Here is a 20,555-nt window from a genome sequence, read left to right on the forward strand (position 1 = left end):
CAAGCACAGAATACCCGCCATGTTAGGCTTCAAAACTCATAGTCTAGAATCAGCCAATCCATGTTACTGATAAATAATTCATAGTTTTGTAACCGCATATGCGACATTTTCTAGTGTCCCATACCACTAGAATAATCTCTATATGTGATCCTTGTATAGGTGACAATTCTAGTGTCCCATACTGCTAGGAGCCTCCAATATACAAGACCAAAACCATAAACTATTCATCAAAACCATAGAAAAGCCTTTTCCATGACTATGGCCATTCTTTAGCTTACCACATAAAGCCATGCTTGGTTTTCCTGTCAAAACAAAAAAACGACAAAAAGTCTTTTTCATAAAAATAACCTTCCTGAAACACATCTCAACATAAACATGAGAAACACTCTCCACTTGTGTCAACAAGGGAGTTCAACATGTACAAAATTCCAAACATTGACAAAAGAAAAGCATTGAAACATAAATACTTATCTCGATTATGTACAATTAAAATTTCTGGGGAGAAATCCCATCAATATTGGAACAGATATCAAAATTCGCAACACCCAAATAGTGTATCTATGTAGACACAAAAATATGGAGTAGAACTAAATCTCCTCCGAAGCTTCGTTCTTTTTGTGGCAAGAATACTGACACTAATAACAATCGAGCTTGGTACAATAGCCCGTTGGTCCATCTTCCACGAAAAGAGCTTGTATCTTCCGTTCATTGTCCACCTTCGAAGACATCTTTTGAGCCATCTCTTCCCTAAAAGAATACTTGTCTCCTCCACGGACAATAGGCAGGTTTGGAACAGGAGCCATCTTTCTCTTTTTGGAAGAATACCTGGAAGCTTCCCCAGCAACCATCGACTAATGAGGTTCAGCGAATCCCAAATCCGGCTTGCCCCATTCATCAAGGGTAATATACCCTTCCTGTAGAAGATAGTGAAAAGCTAACTTTTTGGGATTGCTTTCCAGCATTGAAGCCAAATCTAGGAAGACATTTGTAGCACTAGACTCCATGATCCTTTTGCCTTCCCTAACCGTCCTCACATGAGAGTCTTCGCGGTACATCCTCAAATATGCATCCTTTTCTTAAAGGTCTTGACAAAGTTGCTTCATCAAAAGTTTTGATGCTCAAACTGTCTATCAATGATCTTGATGTACTGCTTCACCATGTGTTCAAGAGTTTTAATCTTCTCCTCGTGTTCCCTCGTGTTCCTTGCAACCTTGGACCTTGTCCATAACTGTAAGATTGTCTATCTAGATAGAATAGGCAAGAAGCTGTGCTCTGATACCAATGAAACCAAAACCGTAGAGAGAGAGAGAGAATCCAAGCTCTAAATATGAACACTCTTAAGCTCACCCAATTCACACACATTGAACTGGAACAACAAAAGAGAAAGAAACAATAATAAACACATGCTATGGAATGAATATGCGATTTGCTTATATATGTTGTATTGATGCTGGTCGGGCAGGTATACTGCTATCGGCCAGGTGTTTGGATCTTCACAACCTCTTTAAATGCTCATGTACTGTTGTCGGGTGCTGACCAGGCTGTCGACTAGTTCCACAGGCCCCAACCTAGTATGCTAAATATTCTAAATGCTTTTAAATGCTTTACGTGCATGATGTAGGAGCTGAAACAGTCCCATACATGCTGCACATGATGAGATATATGTCGTAAATACTCTGGATAGTACTTGATGCCCTGAATAATATTTGATGTTTCTGAATGCTATCTGCTAAATGCTTATAAATGCTCTGATATGCCATGTCACTTGTACACCTTCTCGGTGTGCACGTGACATTCCCCTCTGCTAAACTATTGCTGGGTGGTACACCTGGCAACCTTTCGACTCCTCTGTTGATCCTCCTCCACAGGAACTACTGCCCCCTTCTGATTTCTTCTGCCGGTACTGAGGTCGACTGCAGGAGTTGAATCTTTTGAGCCAAATACTTCTTCCCTGCGGCAACTGAATGGCAAATGCTGCTAAAACTGCTTGGAAATACCTGAGTCACCCCTGACTTGTCTGTGGAATCCTTTCACACACCATCTCCGTCATTCCTAAACCTCTAAACCTCCTGAGGCGATGTTGGAGCAAACTTCTACCTTCTTATGTGGAAGAGAACCCCATGCTACCAATTGAAGCCCAAAACTCCATTTACTCCTTTGATGATGGATGTCATTCTTCCCCAGAAAACTCATGGTGGGTAAAACCTGTATGTCTTGCAGATGCAAGATGCTAGACTGACTACTAGCATGACTACTATGCTTATGCAAGGCCTGTGCAACTCTATATGATGTGCAAGAATGCAAATGGATGGGTTATTGATGCATGCCCAAGGGGAAAACCCTAAGGATGGCCTGCAAGATCTTGAGAATTGGATTTAACTGAGCAGAAGCAACTCACATGCTAACTTACTGAATGACTAATGGAATGAGCATGAACTAAGGCTGCTTACCATGTAAAGCTCTGATACCAATGTGACATGCGAGGGATTGATCGTAGTAAAATAACCTTAGGCTAATACTAAACTTCACTCAATGATACTTAAGAGATAGACAATGGTGTCAATCCGATGCAATGCAGGTATATTAAATGGAGTTACGATGAAGATCTATAAATAGATCTATGTTGTCCCTAGATGAGTATCTATTTCGAGAAGAGAGATAAGCTGAATGCTGATGATGAACGACTGATCCTTTCTCCAATGCTAAGGTCCACCCTTAGATGCCGGCTTTCCTCTATGTAGGAGGTAGGAAGATGACTGATCTGAATGCTTACTACTGACTGAATGCTGAATATGCTGATCTGCTCACTCTCCTTGCTCCCGAGGTAGGAAACGCTGAGAAGAGAGCAAGATCTATCAGATGCTATGGAATGAATAATGCGAATTGCTTATATATGCTGTATTGATGCTGGTCGGGCAGGTATACTGCTGTCGGCCAGAACCTCTTTAAATGCTCATGTACTGTTGTTGGGTGCTGACCAGGCTGTCGGCTGGTTCCACAGGCCCCAACCTGGTATGCTGAATATTCTAAATGCTTTTAAATGCCTTATGTGCATGGTGTAGGAGCTAAAACAGTCCCATACATGCTCCACATGATGAGATATATGTCGTAAATGCTCTGGATAGTACTTGATGCCCTGAATAATACTTGATGTTCTTGAATGCTATCTGCTAAATGCTTATAAATGCTTTGATATGCCATGTCACTTGTACACCTTCTCGGTGTGCACGTGACATTCCCCTCTACTAAACTGTTGTTGGGTGGTACACCTGGCAACCTTTCAACTCCTCTGCTTATACTCCTCCACTGGAACTACTGTCCCCTTCTGACTTCTTCTGTCGGGACTGAGGTAGACTGCAGGAGTTGAATCTTTTGAGCCAAAGACTTCTTCACTGTGGCAACTGAATGGCAAATGCTACTAAAACTACTTGGAAATACCTGAGTCACCCCTGACTTGTTTGTGGAATCCTTTCACACACCATCTCCGTCATTCCTGAACCTCCTGAGGCGATGTTGGAGCAAACTTCCACCTTCTTATGTGGAAGAGAACCCCATACTGCCAGTTGAAGTCCAAAACTCTATTTACTCCTTTGATGATGGATGTCATTCTTCCCCAAAAAACTCATGGGTAAAACCTGTATGTCTTGCAGATGCAAGATGCTAGACTGACTACTAGGATGACTACTATGCTGATGCAAGCCCTGTGCAACCCTATATGATGTGCAAGAATGCAAATGGAAGGATTACTGATGCATGCCTAAGGGGAAAACCCTAATGATGGCTTGCAAGATCTTGAGAACTGGATTTAACTGAGCAGAAGCAACTCACATGCTGACTTACTGAATGACTGATGGAATGAACATGAACTAAGGCTGCTTACCATGTAAAGCTCTGATACCAATGTGACATGCGAGGGATTGATCGTAGTAAAACAACCTTAGGCTAATACTAAACTTCACTTAATGATACTTAAGAGATAGACAATGGTGTCAATGCAATGCAGCTATATTAAATGCAATGGTGTCAATGCAATGCAATGCAGCTGTATTAAATGGGTGAGTTACAATGAAGATCTATAAATAGATCTATGCTGTCCCTAGATTTCTGATGATGGACTGATCCTTTCTCCAATGCTGAGGTCCACCCTTAGATGCCGGCTTTCCTCTATGTAGGAGGTAGCAAGATGACTGATCTGAATGCTTACTACTATCTGAATGCTGAATATGCTGATCTGTTGACTCTCCTTGCTCCCTAGGTAGGAAACGCTGAGAAGAGTGGAAGATCTATCAAATGCTATGGAATCAATAATGCGATTTGCTTATATATGCTGTATTGATGCTGGTCGGGCAGGTATACTGCTGTCGGCCAGGTGTCTGGACCTTCACAACCTCTTTAAATGCTCATGTACTGCTGTCGGGTGCTGACCAGGCTGTCAGCTGGTTCCACAGGCCCCGACCTGGTATGCTGAATATTCTAAATGCTATTAAATGCCTTATGTGCATGGTGTAGGAGCTGAAACAGTCCCATACATGCTGCACATGATGAGATATATGTCGTAAATGCTCTGGATAGTACTTGATGCGTCATTCTTCCCCAAAAAAGTCATGGGTAAAATCTGTATGCCTTGCACATGCAAGATGCTAGACTAACTACTAGGATGACTACTATGCTGATGCAAGCCCTGTGCAACCCTATATGATGTGCAAGAATGCAGATGGATGGGTTATTGATGGATGCCTAAGGGGAAAACCCTAAGGATGGCCTGCAAGATCTTGAGAACTAGATTTAACTGAGCTTTAAGCGACTAACATGCTGAGTTACTGAATGACTGATGCAATGAACATGAACTAAGGCTGCTAAATGCTTATAAATGCTCTAATATGCCATGTCAGTTGTACACCTTCTCGGTGTGCACATGAAAGAAAGACAATCTTTTAGCTCCACCAGAATACTCTCGAAGCCTAAGAACCTTCACCTGAGCCTGTAGTCCACCAGAGAAGGTCAACCGGCTGAGAACAATAGCCCAAAAGCTCCGATCAGTCCTGTATCGTCACCCCTCTCATGCCCAAAACTCTAGAAAGCTTTGCCCAGCCCAAAAGAGAACATTAAGGCTAGTGCAGGTACAACTGAACCCTCGGGTATTCCTCCATAACCCGGGACTTCTCCGTAGACTTCTGCTCAACCTTGTAGAGAGAGAAACACCTGCTATCCAACCTGTAGAGAGAGAACCACAAGTTGCCCAGCCCTAGAGAGAAAGCGACCCCACTGTCCAGCCCTCTGTACCTGTTGTCCAGCCCTAGACAAAGAAAACAGCAGCTGTAGATAGAAAGATAACAACCCGACTAGCTTTGTAGAGAGAGAGACACTTGTTGTCCAGCCTATAGACTCTAGAGAGAGAACCACAAGCTGCCCAATCCTAGAGAGAGAAAGCGACCACTATCCAGCCCTTTGTACTTGCTGTCCGGCCCTCTGTACCTGCTGCCCAGCCCTCTGTACCTGCTGTCCAGCCCTCTATAGAGAGAGGTATCAGCCCTGTAAGAGAGAGAAACGCAAGTAAACCCATAGTCCCAACTTGTTGCACAAGTAAACTCAAAAAGTGAAGTGTCCAAGTCCTTCTGGCCATACCCAAGTCTCCAGGCCCATAAACCAAGTCCTTTGGAAAATAGTCCTCCGTTCATCTTGTAACCAAATATTTGAGCCAAGGAGTACCAAATGGTGACAGAGCCCACTTGGCACCGACCCCCCCCCCCTCCCCGCGGCGCCAAACCACATTGTATGAGATAGCCTTCCCCTCCCAGAGCGGCCAGCCAGGGTAGAAGAGCACTCAGTTTTCTTATGTCTCATAATAAGCCAAGATCTCACCACTTATACAGTGATAACTATGCCATAAATAGCTAACTTGCTGTTAGTCAATCAACCAGCAAGACAACCTTCTTCAGCACTTGAGCAGGCTGAGAGAGCTCTTGCATGCATTTGAAGGAAGCAATCAATCAGACAACACCAACCAGCATTTGGGGACAAGCAGTGATTCCATCAACTGGGGCATCCAGGCAGCTATTTGTAATTCTACCTCTCCAAGTTAATACGAGTTAAAGTAGATTAGTTGTATGATTGTGCTTCTGCAAATCTTCCATTGTACTCGTTTCTCTGTTAGCACTTCCATAGCACCAGTAGGTCTATGGTGATTGTTGTTTGATAAGACTTAAAGCACACCCTTTGGAAAAGATGGAAGAGGAGAGGATCCAGGATTGTCCTTGAGCTGCTGAGGGCACCCCCCTACTAACATAGCCATGCTCTAGAGGCATTGGCCATGGAGGGAGGCTTCCCGCACTATTCTTCAGTGTTGTATAGCACTTTAAATGGAGGCTCTTAACCTTATGCTTGTTATTGTGATAAAAAGGTATTTTAAACCAAAAGCAAGTGGCAAATTCCAATTAAGCGATTATTTTTAGAACTCTCCAAGCACACGTGCATATGCACATTTGAGGGACGTAAAATGCTACATTTTTTCTTCTATCTAGATCAAGTTGAGAGATTTGCAAATATTCATTTCATCTACACAAGGGAAAACGCCACTTTTAGAGGCTAAACAACATGGTGGAAGTACATACTTGGCAAGTATCCTGTCAAGAAGCTCTCCGCCTTCGCATAGCCTGCAGTATTCAAAGATCAGTTATATTTAAAAGGAAGGAAACATACAACAAATCTAAGCCCAAAACAACACACAATACTTGAAACTTGAACTTTGTTTTGTGGCATAGCCAAAAACACTACGAAGTTGTCAAATAAAACTTACTCCATGACTATGTAAACATAGTCTGCATCCTCAAAGGCCTCGTGTAATTGCACCACATTTTCATGCCCAGATAATGCATGCATGATCTTCACTTCCCTTTTTACATCCTCCACAGCAATAGGAAGAAGCATCTAACAATATCAAAAAACTATCCATAATGAACAAAGACTACATGGAACTGCAGTGATGAATATTGATGAATTATATAAATAAAAGAAGATTGCAATGGATACTGGATACCGAGGATTCATCAATACAATCAAGACACTTAAGACGATGCATCACCAATAAAAGGAGACAGCTATAGATATGAGATAGTTGTCAATAAGTGACAATTTGAATATCAATGCCCTGACTCTTGCCCAGGTTGTTAGTTCACAACCCACCCTGCCCAAGAGGTATGAGTACAAACCACCCCACTCAATGCAGCTACTATGGGATATCAGTAGATATTGCATTTATTAATGAATTGCCAATGAAGTCAACATAATGCATATCAATGGATCATCAACACGACAATTGTGGATAAGTTATAATCTATGCTGGATATCAAATAACTGTCAATGTCAATGCAGTCTATTGGTTGCCAACACAATCAGTATGTTAATCATATCAATGAATTGTCAATGCAACTGAAATACAGTGTACACAATGTATCAATGAATTATGCTAAAAAGGGATTAATGGACTATTAGAGAGGAGTCAATACTAAATATCAATGGAAAAGAGCAGCATTGGCCCTTGGGTTGTAGGTAAGAGATGATGGTTGAGTAAACCCCAGGTCATTGCTTCCAAGAAAACCCCCATATCAAGCATGTGCCGAACGAGGGTAATAATAAATGTGCCCATTTAACATGCTTTTGTGATTATATATACATCTCTTATAAGTTTATGTACTTTTAATATGAATAATATTCAACACCATGTATGTCGGATGCATTAGAAGCTAATGAACTATACACCTACTGTAAATATAGATTGTTAGTACATTTAATTAAAAAACCATGTACTGTGCACTCAGGTAATACAGTAAACTTTTCTCCCAGCATACCTTCTTTTTTTCAATAGTCTTCACAGCAACTTGTTCGCCAGTGGAGATTTCGGTGGCGATGTAAGTGTATCCAAACTGGCCATGGCCAAGCAGCTTGCCTTGCTGGTATCTTTGCTTGTAGTCAGTGGAATATCCAAACTTGGTGACCTTGCCCAGGGGTACAGCATCAGGGGTTTTAGACTTGGACTTTGATTTGGCTGCTACCTTTGCCGGCGAGCTCGGTCTTGCTTCTACAATCCTCGTCTCCTGCTTTCCTCGGTCCTCCTGCCTGCGGTTTTCGGCAGGTTTGGACTTACGGGAGGATAAACAACCCCCCATTGCAGAAACGGGGCAATCTAGGAGATCACAGATAAGTGTGAATTTGCCTCAATTGATGGTGGAGACCATAAACAACAGAGTACATTAATGTTTTCTACTAAAAGGATGGATTAAATTTATGTTCTCTTCTAAAATGATGGATTAAACTGATCAAAATGACAAATTAAATTGATATTTTCTACCCAAATGACAGATTAAATTGATGGTTTCTACCAAATTGACAGAACAAACTGAAGGTTTCTGCTGTCCTCTAAAAGCCCCTCTGCTAGATCGCTGCCTTAACCTTTGCCTGGTTTTGTCTTAATGCTTAACCTTTGTTTAATCTTTGCATGACTAATGTTTAATCTTTGCCTTAAACACCCGCCTTACTGCGCCCTAGCGCACTCACTGAACTGCTCCTAATCGCTGGCTATATCTTTGACTGATTTTTCTTAAACTCGGCCTTAACCTTTCGCCGAAATGCTTAATCTTTGTATCAATCTCCACTTGACAATGTATAATCTGTATGATTATGCTTAATCTCTGTCGCAATCTCCAGATCAATGGCGGGGAAAGTAAAGAAAAGAGGGCAAGGAAAACGCGGTTTTGGGTGGACGGTGACCTTCGAAGAAATCCACCCAATAAAAAAAACACGGAAAGCGTATGAAAGAGAAATGGGAGATAATTACGCGACGAAATGAAGACTGAGATTGCTGACCCCGCCCGAATCGCTGGTTTAATCTTAACCCCCTCTACATTATTTCATTAGCCTTAATCCCCTCTTAAATCATTCAATAGCTTCCTTGCCACTCAAACCTTTTTGAAAAAATCTGAAATACATGCGCTCTTTTTTTTGAGAAATTTAACCCTACTAATGACCATTCCTAATCACACACATTTCCATCTCGCTCATAGCTTCAATCATTAATCATAGTCTCATCAATTTATTATCTATCTTAGGGCAGTTCATGATCACATTGTTGGAAATGAGGGCACATCGACACGGGGAAAAAGAACGGGGAGGGCCCGGGGGGGCCGGGGGTATTGGACGGGGGGAGGGGTAGAGACGTTTGCCCTTCACAATCATTGACCATCAATGCATTGGTGAGCCCAAATGTGACATCTCCTTTTGATCCTCAACATCATCAACCACCCAGAGACCACATTTAGATGCGAAACCATGTACTTGGGACTTTGCCCCAACACATCAATTCATAAACACATGGAAGCATGCACTATTTTACTTTTCTTCAAAGCAACCTATGCCATGTTTTAAATGTCACGTGGAGAGAAGGCTTCCATATGAAGAGAATGTCATGTTATCGTCTAAAGGCATCCAACTTATTACCCTACAGAGCACCCTTGCATGGAGTGTAAGCTAACAAACACATTGATATGCTAAGCAAGTGGATATTACTTGAACTGTATTTTAAATTTGTTTGCCCTTGGAGACATAGCCTAGTGGTAAGGTGTTGAAGTCCCATGCATGAGGTGCTGGGTTCAAAACCTGCTAGAGAAGAGTTCCATATAAAAAGAATGTCATCCAACTTATTGCCCTGCATAGCACCCTGACATGGAGTGTAAGCCAACAAACACATCATAATATGCTAAGCAAGTGGATATTATTTGAACTATATTTTACCACTAAATTTGTACATTATCAACAAAAAGGTAGTCTAGTATCAATTGTGAGACCCTCGCCCCCTCCGAGGGGGCGAAAGCAGTGTCAGCCTCTTGCGTAGGGCAGCGATCCACACTCGGGGCCTCACCCACGGATGTCCGAACAAGAGACTAATTCGGCGGCTCCTCCGAAACCGAACGTGAAAAAACTTCCCTTGCCCGAAAGGCACGGGCGATTCCTCCAGGGAAAAGCTTCGAACAGGAGAGTTAATCTAACGGGTCAAGTCTTAACTATTTAACTGATCCGACCGAACCTGAAGTCACATGGTCAAATCAAAGAAGAGACTTGCACATGGTCCATAGAATCACCGCTTTTTTCCTCCTTTAACGAGGCACAGTCGCACTGATTCCCTCCCACAGAACAAGGGTCTTCTCATCAGGACTTAATCTCACTAACGCAACTAATCTTATCTTAATGGTATCGTAGGAATCCCTCGATCCAGCCTAACCCCAACCAGCCCATGGGTTAGCCAACCACCCAACCACTGTATTAGTGGGATTCCTTTATAAGGATTTGGTTATGTTTTGCCCGAGTACCGAGGGAAAGAGTTCCCAGGTCCCCCTAGCCAGCGTTTCATGCAAAAATTAAGGTACGCATACCACGTACACACCCAATATGAAATTGCCATTTATAACAGATTCGGTTGTCTTTAAAAACAATCCTTCAATGAAAAATCATAGTATTGCTGATCATAATCCTCCAAAATATTGAATCCATTGTATTATAGAATATGTCATCTAGACTCTCCGTTGAAGACCAGCTGGTCAACCAACGAGATTCAATATCCAAAATTTGATTCACCAAAAGTCATTCTTCTTAGTCTATCCGAATCTTTCTCGACGCACGCATGGGTGTCCTAGCAATCGTGAGCCCATGCATCACCTGGTCAGAACCCTCTAGGATGCTACTTAGGTGCCCTAGCACTTCACTCAGGGACCGCTTTGTCGGTCCTCGCCCATCGTACCAGAAGTGCACCATTTTAACCGTACCGAGGCTGGTCAAGACCTCGGCAGGCTTTGCCGCAACAAGCGACGTCCCTCGATGACTCCCCGCCAGCTATTACAACGAACCTCCTCTTAGCAAAACACATGCCAAATGCTTCCTCCAGCATTCTGGCGTAAAACATTCCTTTAAATGAAAACAAAGGTTCTATGCAAGTAAAATTCCCAGTTTGAGATTGGTTCCACAAAACCCTTTTTTCTTAATCCATAATTTCATAATGAGAATCCCTGATCTCTCATCAGGGTAATCTACCCATCATTTGACTGACTGTCCAACTAGATTCTTGGTGTTTCGTCAGTCTCAAGGGAAAACTAGTTAATTCAACGGTAGTCTATTCTTTGTATTAAGAACTGGAATTGGTCACTCACGAAGTTTTTGCTTGATTTAGATCGAGAGATGGACAAGTAGTTCACTGACCGTCCCTCTCATAGTCGTGGTTTAATCAAAACCATTCGATTTAGTTCTAGCTTTGATTCTAAGAATTTTCTTCAGATAAACATCTACTGAACTTCTAACCGCCGTAAGGAAATTCCAATTTTGTGAATTTCATTCCTTCTTAACCATAATAGATTAAGAATTGGTTTTATATGAGAATATCGGATTTCAATGAAAATACTCTTCTTCCATTTAATCTAATTTTGGGTAAATATCAATTTAGTGATTTAACCACATAAAATATCTAAAGATATTCTTTCAACCCTAATTCTCTAGGTGGAATTTTGGTGAAAATTCCTCTTTTATCTCCAAAAATTAATCGAATTCTTTCTCTACTTAAATATCATAAAAATTCTTCTTTTTAACTAAATACAATTATCCTTTTTTTTGAATAAGCTTAAAATTCCTCTTTTTCTCATTTAATGAGTGATTGGACTCCAATTATCATAGGAATTCCTCTTTTATCATAAAATGAATTTATCTAAAATTCCTCTTTAAATTAAATAAAAATATGCATTATTCCAAATATACCAAGAATTCCACTTTTACCATTTAAATGATTGAATTCCAAATATGATGGGAATTCCTTTTTTATCATTTAAGTTTTCTCATACATAAAAATAAATTTAACTAAAATTTCTCTTAAAATTAAATAAAAATATCCATTAATTTAAATATGACAAGAATTCCACTTTTACCATTTAAATGATTGAATTTCAAATATGATGGAAATTCCTCTTTCATTATTTAAATTTATTCATGCATAAAATAATTTATCTAAAAGTTCTCTTTAATTTTAAATAAAAATACCCATTAATTCAATTATACTAAGAATTCCACTTTTCTCATTTAAATGACTGAATTTCAAATGTCATGGGAATTCTTCTTTTATCATTTAAATTTACTCATGCATAAAAATAATTTATCTAAAATCTCTCTTTAATTTTAAATAAAAAAATATTTATTATTTTAATATACCATATTTTCTCTTTCTCCATTGAAATACATGGATCTCCATTATCATGGGAATTCTTCTTTTTGCATAAAAATGAAATTAGTAAGAATTCTTCTTTTTCTCTAATTAAATTATTTATGCATAAACACTAAAATTTAGTTTTCCATGGATGTGATGAAAATTATTCTTTTAGCATTGGATGACTAATCCTAGAATATGGTAGGAAGTCCTCTTTTCACATTATGCATAAAAATGATTTATGTATTAATTTCCTAAAAATTTTACCATAGCTCCACTGCTATTACTAATAATTTTTAATATTTTCTAAAAGAATAAGACTTAGTAATACGATTATGATAGAGTAACTATCATTTGGACCTAAATCCAATTTATGAAATTTATCATAATTTTACCATAATTTTATTAGTATAAAAGCATTAAAAAAAGCCATTTTCTAATCTCTAGCTTAACTAGCATAGAGTTTGATCTTTGAATTAAGAAATTATCAATGAGAAGCATTATTTGAATAAGAATTGGTTATAGGAATGACCATTCTTTTGGGGAGAGAGAGATATACATAAAAAGCATCCTAATTAAGCATAAATGTAAACTTTTTATGATTAAGTATTAGAATTCTTTAGAAAGTTTAATTTGCATTGAAAAACCATTCATTTGAAACTTCTCAAGCTTGAGAGGGGTTGAGAAGTGAAAAATTTGAGAATATTAGAGAAAAAACCATGAAATTACATCTTACCTCTTGATTTGCTTGCCTCTCTATTTTAGAAAGAGCCCCCAACCAAACAATTGGTTAGTGTGTTGAGAGGAAAGCTCCAAGGATGGTTGAAGAGAAAGAGAAGCTCCAATCTCTCCAAAATGTAGAGGATTTTTAAGGGATAATAGAAAATATGCTTATTTTAATGTAATACTGGCATAGTCTAGTTTATAGATGAGAATACAAAATAATGAGGGTTTATTTATAAGTGAGGGAGGCCACTAACTGAGTCCAACTAAGTTCTAGAATTTTTCAGCTTCAGTTTGGCTGAATTTGGACAAGATTTGGACCAGTTTAGCTCCCATTTTGATCTAGTTTGATTTAGGAGAGAGGAGAGATAAAATATCTTAATATTTTTGAATTAAAAACTCATCCACATGCGTGAAATAGGTGCCTACCTCAAAGTCTCCCCCCTCCTTTACCAAGGTGTCAAAAATGTATCATTATTTCAAAATATCTCATTTTTTTAGTAATATCTCATAGTTTTTTATCTAATATACCTTGTACTTAGTCAACTCTTCATCTTATGTGAGCATTTACTCATTTTTGGGTATTTTCTTTTATTCATTGGATTTATCTCATCTCAACACTTGGATTAATCTTATTGGCCCATAGGAACCTTAATTGGACCATAATCCAAAAATTTTAGAAAATCTTGACCCTTAGGCTAAGGTCTTTTAAATCATTTTTAATTGATTCCTAATGCACCTTTGAAAATTTATTTTGAATTTCTGTTTCAGGGAAACATATTTTTGATATTAGGAGAATTTGTTTATCCAAAAATATCTCAATATTGAATTATCTCTTTAGAATTTTTCATCTCTCTAGGCAAAAACAAGGAAAAACAATATTTTCTTGTATTCAAAAATAGGGAATGATTACAGGGGATTGAAGTAAAGCTTATTCATTATTCAGGCTGAGGAGGAATCTTACATCCTCTCCCACTTGAAAAATGCAAGATGTCCTCATCTCATAAAGTGGGGGTAATCTTTCGCCAACTCTTCTTTCTCCCAGGTGGCGTCTTCTAGAGGGAAGAACTTCCACTTTACTAAAAATTCTCTGAGGACTCTGCTCCTGAGAATCTTCTCCCGAACGTCAAGAATTTCCTCACACCATCTGGCCTTGAGTCGGAGAGATCAATTGTTCATCATCAAGCACGTTGGAGTACCATCTGGCCTTGAGTCGGAGAGATCAATTGTTCATAATCAAGCACGTGACTCAGGCTCGGTACATATTTTTTAAGCAAACTGACATGGAATACATTATGTACCTTGAGATGGGGAGGTAGAAGAAGTTTATAGGCTAGATCGCCCACTTTCTTTATAACAACATATGGTCCACAGTATCTGGGAGAGAGCTTCTTGTACTTTCCTAAGGATAAGGAACTTCTTTTTGGTCGTACTCGAATGAAGACCATATATGATTCTTCAAACTCTCTCTCTAATCTCTTTTTATCTGCATATTGCTTTTGCCTATCTTGGGCTGCCTTTATATCTTTACGGATTGATTGCATTTGCTAGTCCATGTCATCAAGCATTTTTCTGGACATCTCGACTCTGATCAATGGATCGAACCAAGTCAATGGTGTAAGATAATCTTGTCCATACAAAGCTTTGAAGGGACTCATCCCAATGCTTCGATGATAAGAAGCATTGTAAGATGCAAATGGCTTAACCACTTCTTGGGTTCCCTGCCGCCACAGCATGACCGAAGGATATCTTCTAGTACCTGGTTCACTCTTTTAGTCTGGCCATCTGTTTCGGGGTGATAGACTGTGCTGAGATCCAAGAAAGTTCCTACTGCTTTGAAGAATGCAGTCCAAAATTTCGATGTGAATTTGGGATCTCTGTCACTTACTATCCTCATGGGTAAGCCATGCAATCTGAAGATCTCTTTAAGGAAAACTCGGACAACATCCACTGCAATGTATGTTTCTTTCACTGGAATCAAATGGGAAACTTTGGTTAGCCTGTCAACTACCACAAAAATGGAGTTGTAACCCGATTGCATTGAAGGTAATCCAGTGACAAAGTCCATACTGATACACTCCCACTTCATCTGAGGAATGTCTAGAGGCTACATTTTCCCTGGCATCTTGACTCTCTCTGCTTTGACTCTGACACATTAAGCGTTTTCGCACATGATCAAGGACATCCTTTTTGAGTCCTAGCCAGAAGAAGCTTTTCTTCACAGACATATAGGTTTTTATAAACCTTGGATGTCCAGCTATCAGGCTATCATGGGCTTCTCTCAGAATTCTTCCCTTCATTCCCTCAATCATCATTGGGAGTACATAGCCAATTATTCTAATACATGCATCCTTAATCCAATTTGTACCCAAGAACTTGACTCATTTCCTGAGGAGTCTTGCTTTCCTGTATCAGAAGGGTACCAATAGGGGCAAAGAATTTGTCTTGCATGATTTTCTCCTTTGCTTCACTGATCAATGGATTTGACACCACTATAATTGCAAGCAAGGAGGCTTTTTTACTACTGAGCGCATATGCCACATTTTCTTTCCCCGGTCGATACTTAATTTCAAAATCAAATTCCTGCAGTGTTTGCATCCATCTCCTTTGATGCATGTTGAGATCCCTTTGGGTGAAGATCCACTTCAGACTTTGATGATCTATCATCAAGGTGAACCTTTGTCCCAAAAGATAATGTCTCCACAACTTCAGAGCATAAACTACTGAGAGTAACTCCAAGTCATGGACGGCATAATTTCTCTCATGTGTTCTGAGTTTTCTGGATTCATAGGCCACTGCATGACCTTCCTGCATAAGAGCACCACCTAAGGCAAACTCACTGGCATCGGTAACTACCTTAAAGGGTTTGGTAAAATCTGGTAACTTAAGGACAGGGTTGGTTACTAAGGCTATCTTCAGTCAAAGGCAAGTACTTTGACACATTGCAGCCCACTAAAAAAGTGTACTCTTCTTTTGAGAAGGTTAGTTAAAGGGGATGCCATCTGAGCATACCTGAGTATAAAGATCCTATACCATCCAGTTAATCCTAGGAATCCTCTGACTTCCTTTACTATCTTGGATTCCGGCCATTCTACGATTGCTTGGGTCGAGAGAAATCCCATCTTTTGACACTATGAATCCCAAGTATTCTACCTGGTCAGTAGAGAAAGAACACTTGCTCTTTTTTGCAAGAGTTTGCGTTTCCTTAGAATTTCCAAGACCTTGCACACATGATCTTCATGATCTGCAGCATTCTTTGAGTATACCAAGATATCATCAAAGAAGACAAGAACAAAATCATCCAAGTATTCTTTAAGAATATCATGCAGCATAAGATGATTAAATATCGCCGAGGCATTAGTCAATCCAAACGGCATGACTATGAACTCATAATGCCCATAGTGAGTATTGAATGCTGTCTTCGGGATGTCCTGTTCCTTGATTCTAATCTGGTAGTAACCGGATTTGAGATCTATCTTTGGGAACATTTGGGCCCCACTTAACCGATCCAGAAGTTCATCAATCCTAGGGATAGGATACTTATTTTTAATTGTTAATTGATTCAATCCTCTGTAGTCAATACAGAGTCTTAACGTTTCATCTTTCTTCTTTTGAAAGAGAACGGGCACACCCCAAGGTGAGACAATGGGTCTGACGAATCCCTGCTCTAATAGTTGTCTTAACTGCTTCTTAAGTTCTATGGCTTCAAGGACTGACATTTTGTATGTACGTTGGGCCACTGGCTGAGATCCGGGGGTTAACTTGATCTCATGATCTACTTCACGAGACGGAGGCATCTCAATCAGCTCTTCAGGGAACACATCTGCATACTCACTTCACCACTCTGGTTCTTTAGCCTTGCATTTCATGTCTACTGGATTCATCTTAACGACATAAACAACTTGCCTCTTTTTGATCCCTTTTAACAATTTAGAAGCCTTGACTAATTGCAGCACTAGGGATTCGGAAATTCCAATTCCTTGAACTTTATTCCCGTGAAGGTCAAGGAAAGAGATGGTTCCTTTGTAACAATGAATGTCAGCTTGATTCGTGGGTGTGGAGCCAATCTATTCCAAGGATTCCATCATAGACTCCCAAGGGTAGGACTCTGAACTGGCACTCTGTTATGAACTGGCACTCTGTTACGTTCCCATCTAGACTAAACTGAATAAGGTCTGTCTCAAGGTGTGTGAAAAGAATCTTTCCACTGGCCAATTCCACTTGCATAGGTTTCCTTGATTTTTGATGTAGGACTAATTTACACAGACATCCTGGTGGGGAAATAAAAGAATGAGTACCCTGAATTAATCAAAAGCTTGAATTGCTTACCCTGGTACTCTGCTGGAGTTTGGAGGACTGAAAATTGACGGTTATTCCCTTGATGCTCTATTGCGGCATAGATCTGTCCTTTTTCTTCCTCCACTTCCTCAGCTATAGTGACGGCTCTAGCTGCTGCAGTCTGAGGTGGAACTCCTCTCTTTGGTTACCCCAATTCTAGGAGGGAGTTCGGAGACTGCTTTGCATGGAGGTTGCAGGCTGAGTTGGCGCTCTTCTAGGGTTGCCCTGATTCTGGCGCGCGGGGGACCCTGATTGGACTGATACGAAGGAGTCTGTCTTTGAATTTTGGGACCCTGGCTTCCTTGGCCCACAGAAGGAGATGGGCAATCCTTGAGCTGATGCCCAAACCCCTGACATCCGAAGCATCTGTTCTTGCTTCGAAGCTCTTCCCTTTGCATTCTTGAGAGAGCCGGAGTTCCTGAGAAAGTACTTCAAGGGAAAGGTCTTCCTTCATTCCTGAAGCTTCCCATCTCGAGATTCTAGTTGGGACTTTGGTGTCTCTTTGGAGACGGAAGGTTGGAAGAACTTCCCGGTGTCTGGAATCTCTTGAAGAACTGCCCGGTGTCTAGAATCTCTTGAAGGATGAGGGAGCTGGCTTTGGCGGGGGACTTTCACGATGAAGGCTTTGGCGAAGTCCTTTGCCATTATAACATCTTTTGCCATGGACACTGGCTTGGCATTCTTGACCAGTGTGTCTAAGGGTTCGTTCATTCCCCGAATGAACCTGGCCAATGAGTTGCTCTTCGTCTAGAGGTGGTGAATACTTGAGGAGAAGAGCAAATGCCTAGTGATATTCTTCGATGGTTTTGCTCCCCTGGTTTAACTCTAAAAATTCATTCATCTTGGTTTCTAAAAACCCGGGGGCACAAAATCTCTTCCTTAAGATCATTCCAAGATTGGGTATTTTTGTCCAGATGGTTGGTGTCACAATGATTTCTCCAAGCCACCCTCGCTGTTTCCACAATTTTCAGCCTGGTGACCTCAAAATACTCCTCCATTGCTTCAACCCATTTCTCTATAGCTTCACCCAAGTTCTCCCCTTCACCTTTGAAGGGTCCTAGTGAGTTCTAGGAAGAGCCTTGCAAACGTCGGGGTCAAGCTCTTCTTCATCAGTGAGAGGGTCTGGCTGATGGCCACGGTTCCCTCGCCTCATGATTCTGCCAAAAATGATATATTATTAAATTTTTATTTTGATATCGTCCATGAGATCCTAAGACTTAAGAGGTTCGAAAAATAATTTCTTAAACAAGATAAATGATCTTATTGGAGATCTATGACATATGTTCGGTAACAGATTTTGCTTTATGAATTCGTCAATAAACAATCACTTATACAACAGGGAATTTTTCCACCAAACATTTCTTTATTTATATAAAGGTTGCAATATGTACATAGAGCAGCTCGGCTCCAGAAGTCAAAATCTCCTCGGGAGACGCATAAGACAATGGTACTGGGGCTATACCCATGCCCTGATACAAATGTTTCCTTACTGCCAAGGGAGCTACTATCTTCTCCTTTAGGAATAGAGCGACTAAGGAGTCTGTAGATATGGCAGGAAAGTTTGAAATTTTGAGGCGTCGGGTGATATAAAATAACACCATGTATCACTTTCAGCCTCATCAGAATCATGGGTTAATGAGAGATTCTACCTCAACATCACACGCTGGTCGCAAGAGGCGTGGACATACTGCCCCCTGCAAACCACTTGTGCTACCTGTCAGACCCTCGCCTCCTTTGCAGTGCCCCCTTCGAGGGTGCTGGCGGTGGAAGCAGCGTCAGCCTCTCGCACGGGGCAGGGATCCATACTCCGGGCCTCGTCCCACGGATGTCTTAACAAGAGACTAATCCGGCGGTTCGAACCCGAAAAACCTTCCCTCGCCCGAAAGGCACGGGCGATTCCTCTAGGAAAAATCTTCGAACGGGAGAATTAATCTAACGGGTCAAGTCTTAACTATTTAAACTGATCCGATCAAACCTAAAGTCACATGGTCAGATCAAAGAAGAGACTTGCACTTGGTCCGTAGAATCACTGCTTTTTTCCTCCTTTAACGAGGCACAGTCGCGCTGATTCCCTCCCACAGAACAAGGGTCTTCTCAGGACTTAATCTAACTAACGTAACTAATCTTATCTTAATGGTATCGCAGGAATCCTCCGATCCAGCCTTGGCCCATGGAATAGCCAACCACCCAACCACTATATTAGTGGGATTCCTTTATAAGGATTTGGTTATGTTTTGCCCGGGTACCGAGGAAAAGAGTTCCCAGGTCCCCCTAGCCGGCGTTTCATGCAAAAATTAAGGTACGCATACCACGTAGACACCCAATATGAAATTGCCATTTATAACAGATTCGGTTGTCTTTAAAAACAATCCTTCAATGAAAAATCATAGTATTGCTGATCATAATCCTCCAAAATATTGAATCCATTGTATTATAGAATATGTCATCTGGACTCTCCGTTGAAGACCAGCTGGTCAACCAACGAGATTCAATATCCAAAATTTGATTCACCAAAAGTCATTCCTTAGTCCATTCGAATCTTTCTCGACGCATGCATGGGTGTCCTAGCAATCGTGAGCCCATGCATCACCTGGTCAGAACCCTCTAGGATGCTACTTAGGTGCCCTAGCACTTCACTCAGGGACCGCTTTGTCGGTCCTCGCCCATCGTACCAGAAGTGCACCATTTTAACCGTACCGAGGCTGGTCAAGACCTCGGCAGGCTTTGCCGCAACAAGCGACGTCCCTCGACGACTCCCCGCCAGCTATTACAACGAACCTCCTCTTAGCAAAACACATGCCAAATGCTTCCTCCAGCATTCTGGCGTAAAACATTCCTTTAAATGAAAACAAAGGTTCTATGCAAGTAAAATTCCCAGTTTGAGATTGGTTCCACAAAACCCTTTTTTCTTAATCCATAATTTCATAATGAGAATCCCTGATCTCTCATCAGGGTAATCTACCCATCATTTGACTGACTGTCCAACTAGATTCTTGGTGTTTCGTCAGTCTCAAGGGAAAACTAGTTAATCAACGGTAGTCTATTCTTTGTATTAAGAACTGGAATTGGTCACTCACGAAGATTTTGCTTGATTTAGATCGAGAGATGGACAAGTAGTTCACTGACCGTCCCTCTCATAGTCGTGGTTTAATCAAAACCATTCGATTTAGTTCTAGCTTTGATTCTAAGAATTTTCTTCAGATAAACATCTACTGAACTTCTAACCGCCGTAAGGAAATTCCAATTTTGTGAATTTCAT

At 40.6% G+C, this 20,555-nt stretch overlaps 1 pseudogene across 1 annotated transcript in view; it reads right to left on the bottom strand.

Moving 5' to 3' along the window:
• LOC147639712 (calcium-dependent protein kinase 28-like) overlaps positions 1 to 8,806 on the bottom strand; it is a 58,587-nt pseudogene extending 49,781 nt beyond the window's left edge. Inside the window, exons 1-3 of the transcript XR_015261849.1 lie at positions 7,848 to 8,806; positions 6,797 to 6,927; positions 6,612 to 6,653 (exon numbers count right to left, since the gene is read on the bottom strand). The product of XR_015261849.1 is annotated as a calcium-dependent protein kinase 28-like (transcript). The remainder of the gene's footprint in view (positions 1 to 6,611; positions 6,654 to 6,796; positions 6,928 to 7,847) is intronic.
• Positions 8,807 to 20,555: the final 11,749 nt, after the last annotated feature.

The sequence above is a fragment of the Cibotium barometz genome, chromosome 3 (genome assembly GCF_041138505.1).
Source record: "Cibotium barometz isolate CiBa-2024 chromosome 3, ASM4113850v1, whole genome shotgun sequence".
Lineage (NCBI taxonomy): Eukaryota > Viridiplantae > Streptophyta > Polypodiopsida > Cyatheales > Cibotiaceae > Cibotium > Cibotium barometz.